Consider the following 8473-nt stretch of genomic DNA (forward strand, 5'->3'; position numbering starts at 1 on the left):
GCTATGGTGAGTGTGAGGAAGACAAAAGTGGCCAAAGTGCTTGGAACAACAACATCTTGGACAGTTCTTATACGGGATTATTAAAACTTCACATTAAAAAGTCAACACATTCTCACTCCCACGTGTCAAATAGCGACTATTTTCAACAGGACAATGGCGACCCAGAGTGCCGGCAAAGACCTCCGCATTCAAGTGACCCCCAAGTTCCACCTTCTGCAGCAAATCCTGACACCATCACATGAAGGAAGGGTTTAGGGTTTGCCATGGGATGGCACTCCTTCCAGTCGGTATACTCGGTGTGTCAACATGAAGCACAGAGGGACACAAAAGAACACTTGAAAATAGTCACTATTTGATGCCTTGGGAGTGAGAGTAGATATATATATAGTCCAGCTGGTCCACGCATGCTTTTAACCCCCTGAGAGAAACCAGCTTCTGTCTGCTCACGTTGCCTATGTAGGCTAATAACAATCTGGCAACATCTTTCTTCTTCAGCTGAAAGAGAAGTCATCAAATAAAGTAAAATTAAATAAAATAAAGCAGACACAGATAAAAGATTCAAGTATATAAAATAAAAAAAAATAAGGTGACAGTTTGGTGGGGTTTCTCAAAGTAAAAAACATTATATATATATATATATATATATATATATATATATATATATATATATATATATATATATATATAGTGTATACATTCGAGTATGCGCTCGACTAAAAGCTATGAGTGTGACTGATGTGTTTGAAACACCGGGGAACTTTACAGAGCACTGAGCAACCACTTAGCACAACTGAAAAGAACAAAGAACAAAGGGTCATTCAAAGCCTTTCACCGACTCTCCTATGCAATTAATCCTTTATAAAGTCCGAGCCCTTGTGAAGTTCCAGACCAGTCGCGCAGTAAGTACGGCTCCCCTACTGTGTCTTCTGCTGGAACCTGAGATGTGTTGGATGAGAACACCTACCTTTCCTTCACATAAAGATGCAACACTGAGTCAGGGCGTTGGCTCTTCTCTTGAATGTTTCGATACTCAACAATCATTGTGCTGGACAAGACAGAAACAGCCGCCTGCTTCGGTTCCCTCTTTCAAGAGGTGTTTTCTAAAACCACCCTGGGAAACGGCAAGACGGAGAAGAAAATGAAGCGTAAGCCAGTTCCGATGGTTTAACAGCAGCGAGATTAATCTCTAAATTCACCCCACCACCTGCCACTTTCACCCCTCACCTTCTCCAGTGATTGCTGCCGCAGACCATCAGGATTTAGCCTTTCAGGCCAAACCGCCGCGAGGGAGTGCGTGTGGAGTGGCGGAGTCGCACGAGAAGGTTTCTATCACCGAGCAGTCACTTCTTATCTCTGCTACCTTTGATGAGAGGAAAGTGGGGGGAGATAGCGTCTGAAGGTCAGCTCTCAGCGCAGAGGCCCGACCCGATAAGGACTGGCGGTTTACTGTGTAACAAGAAACCTTCTGGTGCTGAACCAACGACCAGGGCCGCACCGTGCTGGAACAAGATAAAATGGTGTCAAGGCAAGATCATCGTCGCTTTGTCTTGTGGACGATGAAGTCAAAGTAAGGAGGAGACCCAAGTGAAAAGTGGGTCATTTCAATTCCTCATTTGTTTGGTCAGAGAGCTGCAACATTAAAAACATTAAAGACAAACAGTGGACAGTAAAGATGCACATGAAGTAACAGGAATAACAACATGCATGAAGCAGCGATACAAGTTCTAATGTTTCCATGAAACAAATTTAGATACAACATAAATTAACACTGTAAACATAAGAGCATTAGAAAACTACATATTAGAAGTTATATCATTTATATTATTACAAATATTATGACAAAATACAACTATTACCCCTAATACTACTACTACTACTAATAATAATAATAGTTGGAGAGCGCAGAGCAGTATGCAGGTCCAATGCAGCGAGTGAGTCACGTGTTTATCGTGAGATGCAGAATTGTCGTCGTGGAGATTGTGTTGTGGTGGTATAACGTGTACGATAAATTATCGCCCATCCCTAATGTGGCGACATTAAATCTGGCCTGTAGGGGGTGCCCTGCGGCGCTCACTCCAAGAAGCTGGGATTGGCTGCTCCCTGCATCCCATAAGTCAAAATGGATGAATGTTTCAACGCTGGGTTTGACTGTTTAGCCCTGATGCTCAATGTTCGATTGGTAGGGTCTAAACTAGACACAACATGGCTGTTGTGTGATTGTTCACGATCAGTTACAACCTTATCTTATTATTTATCCTATTATTTTCCACAACGCTGTTGGTTACATTGTGAGCGGACAGTTTGGGTGGAACACTTCACATTTACCACTGTTAGAACTGGCTGGTTTCCTATGGCTCTAAAGCCAACGCTGTCAATATCTGATCATGAAAGGCAGCTCTACCACGTCTGAAGCTCTTATTCATTCCAACAATTACCCTGCACACATCAGTCTCCTCCCACCCTTCATCAAGGGGGAGCAGCCAGCGAGCGCCTGCCAACTTACTTGAGGGCTGGAATCCACACAAGGCAAACTAGTGCCATCAGTGGGAAGCATGTTTTCAGTGAGTGAGAGGAGAGGCAAGGAAAGAATCCCTCTCAGGCCGGAAAGGATGGACCACGCTGGCTCACACTCTGGTTCTGAGTTAAGTCAGGTTAAGACATGGAAGAGCTTCTACTGGTGCTGTGAGAAACATTTACATGAGGCTCATGATTTGATGAACAACAGAACCACGACTTGCAGTGATGCTAGTGGTGACCACCAGGGGATTGACCTCGCGCCAAGGTACACGTATCCATGCGAAGACCCCTGTAGAGGAGCTTTCTAGGTGTCAGTCATGCCATGTACAGTAGTTGCTGTGGACTTATTGCTTGTCTGGTGTCAACACAATCTAATTCCTGCAGTGAATAGAAAGACCTGTGTCTCCTTATTTAGACAGAAACTTGTTTATTATTTAGACAGACACTATGTATTTCCGTTTCCTGTCTGTCTCCCAGCTTCCTCAGCAACGCGGCTGACCCGATTCAACAAATCAGCGCAGCAGAATAACATCACCTCGGAGCCAGCTTGTGTTGCCAGATGGTTACTTCGCGTTCTTATGGTAAACTCTCTCTCAACCCTCCGCTCTCTTGTTTATATCTCTATAGTCTGCGTGCGTGCTAGTTCTTTTTCTGCTGCCTCCTTTGGTGTTCTTCTCACTTTGCTTTCTTTGGTTGTCTAGTATCGCGAGAGAGTGTTCCGTGTCACTCATGTTTTGTTTTTGCTCTGGACAGATTTATACTCTTCGTCTGTGTGTGCTGTTCCACCACCGAGCGCTTGGTGTCATTTGGGCCTCGTGAGTCTTGTTTCCAAGTGTGTTTTCTGTTGTCCCTGTCAGTCAGGTTTGAGTTTAATTTGCCTGCTTTTCTGTTTTCAGGCTTTGACTCATTCCCTACGTGATTGTCTACCTCACTCCACTTCTGGTGTTGACGTCCTCGGTTGTTCGTTCATGTTCATGTTCGGTTTTCTGCAGCTAAAATTGAAGTACAGGAGTCCAAGGTGAAGCTGAAATGTCATCTGTCGGAAATCAATTGTACACTGTTTTCTACATCTCTTACGTAGGACAAAGAATGGGGAAGTATGGAGGTCACACCCACCTTAACATTCCAAGTGGGCCGTAAAACTGCATCCTGAGGGCCCCAAATGGCCCGCGGGTTGCAATTTTTACATCTCATTGACTGATAGTGATAGTTCAGCCTGCTGAACTAGATGGTGCAAAGCATATTGGGATACTCAGATACGATTCAAATGAGGAGTGGAGCAAAAAGAAGGTGAAAAACAAGTGGCTGAGCGAGTTTTTTTAGTTAATTTTATGTAACGCATCATTGTTTTATGTGTATATATACGTTTTCTTCTTTCATTTTTTAACTTTATTTTGTGTGTGTGTGTGTGTGTGTGCGTATGTACGTACGACAATATCACTGACTGAAACAGCCACATTAGCTTGTGATTCAGACGCAAGACAACACGCTGTTATAGTTGAGTAATGTCCATTTTAATGCAGCCAGAACATTACAGCTGTAACATCTATAACTGTGGCTTTATCATGTGTATTATCTGCAGTCTACAACGGGTACTAGAATATTCATTACGGTTCACATTCTTATCGTTGTTTATGTCTCAAAAAAAAGTTCATTTCTAAAGCAAAAAAGATGACGATCCTAAGCGTATTTTAAGTATTTTTATAACACAATTAAATCTATAATCTGACAGACTGAAGGCTCTGAAAGGACGTCACTCACGTCTTAATCCGCCAGACGTGTGATTTATATTGTTGTTTTTCAGTCATTGAAATCTAATTTTCTTTAATTGCTAAATCCAGCAGAGCCGTCTCAAAAGGTGAACACAGCCATTTATCGGCCATTATGTTCCATTCCGAGATGCCGGCTGTGCTGCGGCGATAACGCCAGCGGCGCCGAATAATATTCCTCTTTAGAGTATTTAAGTCACAATGGATTACAGGACACGTCGCCTCGAAAGGATGAGCAAATTGAAACATTCATGGAAATGTGAATTCTGGTATCATAATGGAACCTCAATGGCTTCAAACGGTCTCTTCTGTTTGCTGACAAACCTGTCACACAAGCGTTCCTCACCCTAAAGATGTGAATTCAATTAGGTCTGTTTTATCGTCTCCCTTTACTCAGACTGAAGATAAGAGAGGGACTTGGCAGTTATGATAACAGTGATGCAGGAGCAGCCATAACCAGTTCCTCTTATTCCTGCGTGAGGAGAATGCTGCGGCCGCTGCTCTGGAGCCGGACTTGTTGGTGCAGTGGCTGGGAAGATCTTGTTCTTGTCACCTGATGACTGACGCTCTGAAGCTGGAGCTGCGATGAACATCGCCTCTGAGGTGAAGCTGAGACAACAAGACGTGCTAAACAAGACACTGAGGAGGGAAAGAACTGTATAGGAGCATGAGCATCTCTCAGCACGTGCCAAAGATTCTGAGCTGAGCTCATGCCTCACTCTCGCTATCTAAGTTTGTAACAGATGAATCCACAGACTGTCATCTTGTAATGTGACATCCTGCCTTTCATATATTGGTGTTGGCACCAAGGTGCAAGACAGCATCGAGACCGAGACTAATGAGGGGTGAGGCCAAGACCAGAGCAAAGAGAGACCAAGAGTTAGGGGTCCAAAGCTTTGGGGGGACAAGATAGAGTCATGACCGAGACCAATGGGGGGTGAGACCAAGACCAGAGAAGAGAGCGACCAAATCTTTAGGGGGGGGCAAGATAGAGTCATGACCGAGATTTATGAGGGGTAAGACCAAGACTGGAGCAATATGAGACCAAGACTTAGGCGTCCAATGCTTTGGGGGGTAAGATAGAGTTAAGACCGAGACCCATGAGGGGGAGACCAAGACCAGAGCAAAGAGAGGCCAAGACTTAGGGGCCCAAGAGAGACTCGAGACTGAGACCAATGAGGGGTGAGACCAAGACCAGAGAACAGAGAGACCAAGACTTAGGGGGACAAGATATAGTCGTGACCGAGATCCATGAGGGATGAGACCAAGACCAGAGCAAAGAGAGACCAAGTTGAAGACCAAGACTTTGGGGGCCTAAGACAGAGTTGAGAGCAAGTTGTTGATTTATTTTGCAGCAAGAAATAAACATTTATCTCTTATGTACATGTGTATTGTGTATTCAGTTTGGTCTTGTCTCACCCTTCATCACTTGTTGTCTCGACTTGGCCTCGGTGGACCACAACACTACCTTACCATGCCATCTAGAGTCCAATCTTGATCCTGTTAAAAACTCACTGTAGACAGAAGCTAACTAATGTGATGACAGAGAGGCACAGAAGAGGATGAGTCTGCAGTCAAGGATTTTCACTGTCTTCACACGATCAACTTGGTCACTTCTCTGACACCCTGTGCATTTCAGGAAGATACTTTCCTTCATTTACATAGATATTCTTGAAACTGACCTTGCAGTTCTTGCTCTACACTTTGTGATAAAATTAAAATGGATTTTATTGACTGGCTGCTGGCCTCCACTCAGCAGCAGCGTCTACAGAACAGCAGATTTTGAGACGGACTGTCGAGTGCGTTTGAGGTTAATGACCAAGAAAAACTGCCCTGGAAAGCGTCATATGAATAAGTTTAGGTCCGAAAAATACGCAACAAATGCTGTTTGACTCATTTTTTTTAATCTGGATATCAGTTGTTTGGACAGAGGACAGTTCTGACATGATCAGTAGCCAAACAAACTGTTGTAAACATGGAGTGCGCTGGTATTTCCAGGCATATACACTGAGGCATGTGAACCTACAACTCAGTTTACACAGTCTGAGATTGAGAAGTGAGGAAAAATGAGGTTTCCATGTCAACAAGTTCCCAAAACCTATTGAATATCTGTGTGTGAATGTAGCATTAAGGTCTAAAATGTGACCAAATGTGGTTTCCCTTGCGAAAACTATTGAGCTATAACACAGTTTTAGGTGGTAATTAGACACTAACTGAGATGTCAAACACAAAGGCAATGTTCCAGATGAAAAGTGATTTTGTTTTGCCTGTTTTAAATGCATCTTTGTGCAATATGGCACTTCAAGAGTCTCTGGCAGTATCCATTTTGTGTTAATATTGACAATAACCTGAGCAGTGAAGTCGTCGTTCCTCCGCAAAACCTTCGCAAAAAGTCATAATTTCATAATCGCGACATGCTGAAAATCCACCTCCTGCAAGCATGAAAACCTTTTTACGAATATTAAGCCTTTAAAAAAAATATATTTTCCATCAATGTTTGTTTTTGCTCTTTGTTTCGCTTTTGTGCAACTTTCAATAGTCCCCACAAGAATACTAACATGAACTTGTGTCTGTGTGTGTTCTTGTACTTCTATCTTTGTGAGAACCTGTATGTGAGGGAGGACATTTTGGCCGGTCCTCACTATGTCACGACAAAATAGCTTGGTTACTAAAACTGGGTTTTAGTTTGGTTGAGAGTAGAGGTTCACTTTAGTTTGTTTTGGATGGTTAGGTTCAGAGGGAAGCGTTATGTGAATGTATGTCCATGACAGTCCTCACTAAGATAGGAAGGCAACCGTGTGTGTGTGTGTGTGTGTGTGTGTGTGTGCGTTTCAGAAGATAGCACAGAGAATGTGTTGAAAAGAGCCAGTAGAATGTGATGGCGATGTTGCTGAGAGTTGGAATTATAAATACCCGCCAATATTGTGATATCTCCTCGCCGCGTCTCTTCCTTGCCGTCTTCGGGAACGTTTCCGAAATTAAATCTCCTCATCTGCACTCCTGGGAGGCGCAGACAAGCAATTGATTTGCTCACCGTCGCACACTCTCTTTCTCCTCCATCGCAGCCGTGATTCAAAGATGGCACACTCGTGGCTCCTCGTCCTTCTGCTGTTTCATTAGAGCTGTCGCCGAGGACGTTGAAGGTTTTGCTAGCGGAGTGTTCATTTCACTATTCATTTATTTCAGATGAGACTCTGATGCAGATGGGAAGGAACTTCTGTCACAACTCTTATCGTCAGTTTGTCAATGATGTGAAGGACCGTCACCTGTAGAAGAAAGATATTCCTTGTTTATTTCAACCGCTAAGGTATCAAATGTGTCCGCTCACCAAATGTGTGCTACCTGCCGCGGAGTGATGACGTCACATCTGCCACATACGATATCTTTTTTCAACGTCTCAATGAGCCTGAGGAAATTGAAATAAAGGATTTCAAGGCGATTTCTATCACATCCGTAGCATTTATTTCCACAAAATGAGATGTCTGTCATTGAATCATTTGCGAAGTTTATGTCCGTTCCTCTCTGCGGTCTGAGGAACAACGCGTTGTGATTGGCTGACACGTACGGAGCTTTGTTTTTCTTTAATACCGCGCAAGAAATCACAACAGTCTCCAAGTTGGCACTTATACAGATACATTTTTATTCATTTACCAGGGAAAATATGCATCTATGAAGGAATTTTCAGCCCTGTCAAATCGGTCCTCCCACTTCCGCGTTAGCTGAAAGACGCGTTGTGATTGGCTGACACGTACGGAGCTTTGTTTTTCTTTAATACCGCGCAAGAAATCACAATAGTCTCCTCAGTAGGCACTTATACAGATACATTTATACAGATACATTTTTATTCATTTACCAGGGAAAATATGCATCTTTGAAGGAGTTTTCATTGCTGTCAAATCGGTCCTCCCACTTCCGCGTTAGCTGAATGACGTGTTGTGATTGGCTGACACGTACAGAGCTTTGTTTTTCTTTAATACCACGCAAGAAATCACAACAGTCTCCACAGCGGGCACTTATACAGATACATATTTATTCATTTACCAGGGAAAATATGCATCTATGAAGGCATTTTCATTGCTGTCAAATCGGTCCTCCCACTTCCGCGTTAGCTGAAAGACGCGTTGTGATTGGCTGACACGTACGGAGCTTTGTTTTTCTTTAATATCGTGCAAGAAATCACAATAGTC

General features: G+C 43.3%; 1 long non-coding RNA gene across 1 annotated transcript; it reads left to right on the plus strand.

Moving 5' to 3' along the window:
• The first annotated feature begins 909 nt into the window (after positions 1–909).
• Positions 910–5054, plus strand: LOC128754567 (uncharacterized). Its single transcript, XR_008413936.1, has 4 exons — positions 910–1567; positions 2995–3098; positions 3271–3332; positions 3414–5054. It is a non-coding gene; the product is annotated as an uncharacterized LOC128754567 (long non-coding RNA).
• The last annotated feature ends 3419 nt before the right edge of the window (positions 5055–8473 follow it).

Source organism: Synchiropus splendidus, chromosome 2 (genome assembly GCF_027744825.2).
Source record: "Synchiropus splendidus isolate RoL2022-P1 chromosome 2, RoL_Sspl_1.0, whole genome shotgun sequence".
Classification (NCBI taxonomy): domain Eukaryota; kingdom Metazoa; phylum Chordata; class Actinopteri; order Syngnathiformes; family Callionymidae; genus Synchiropus; species Synchiropus splendidus.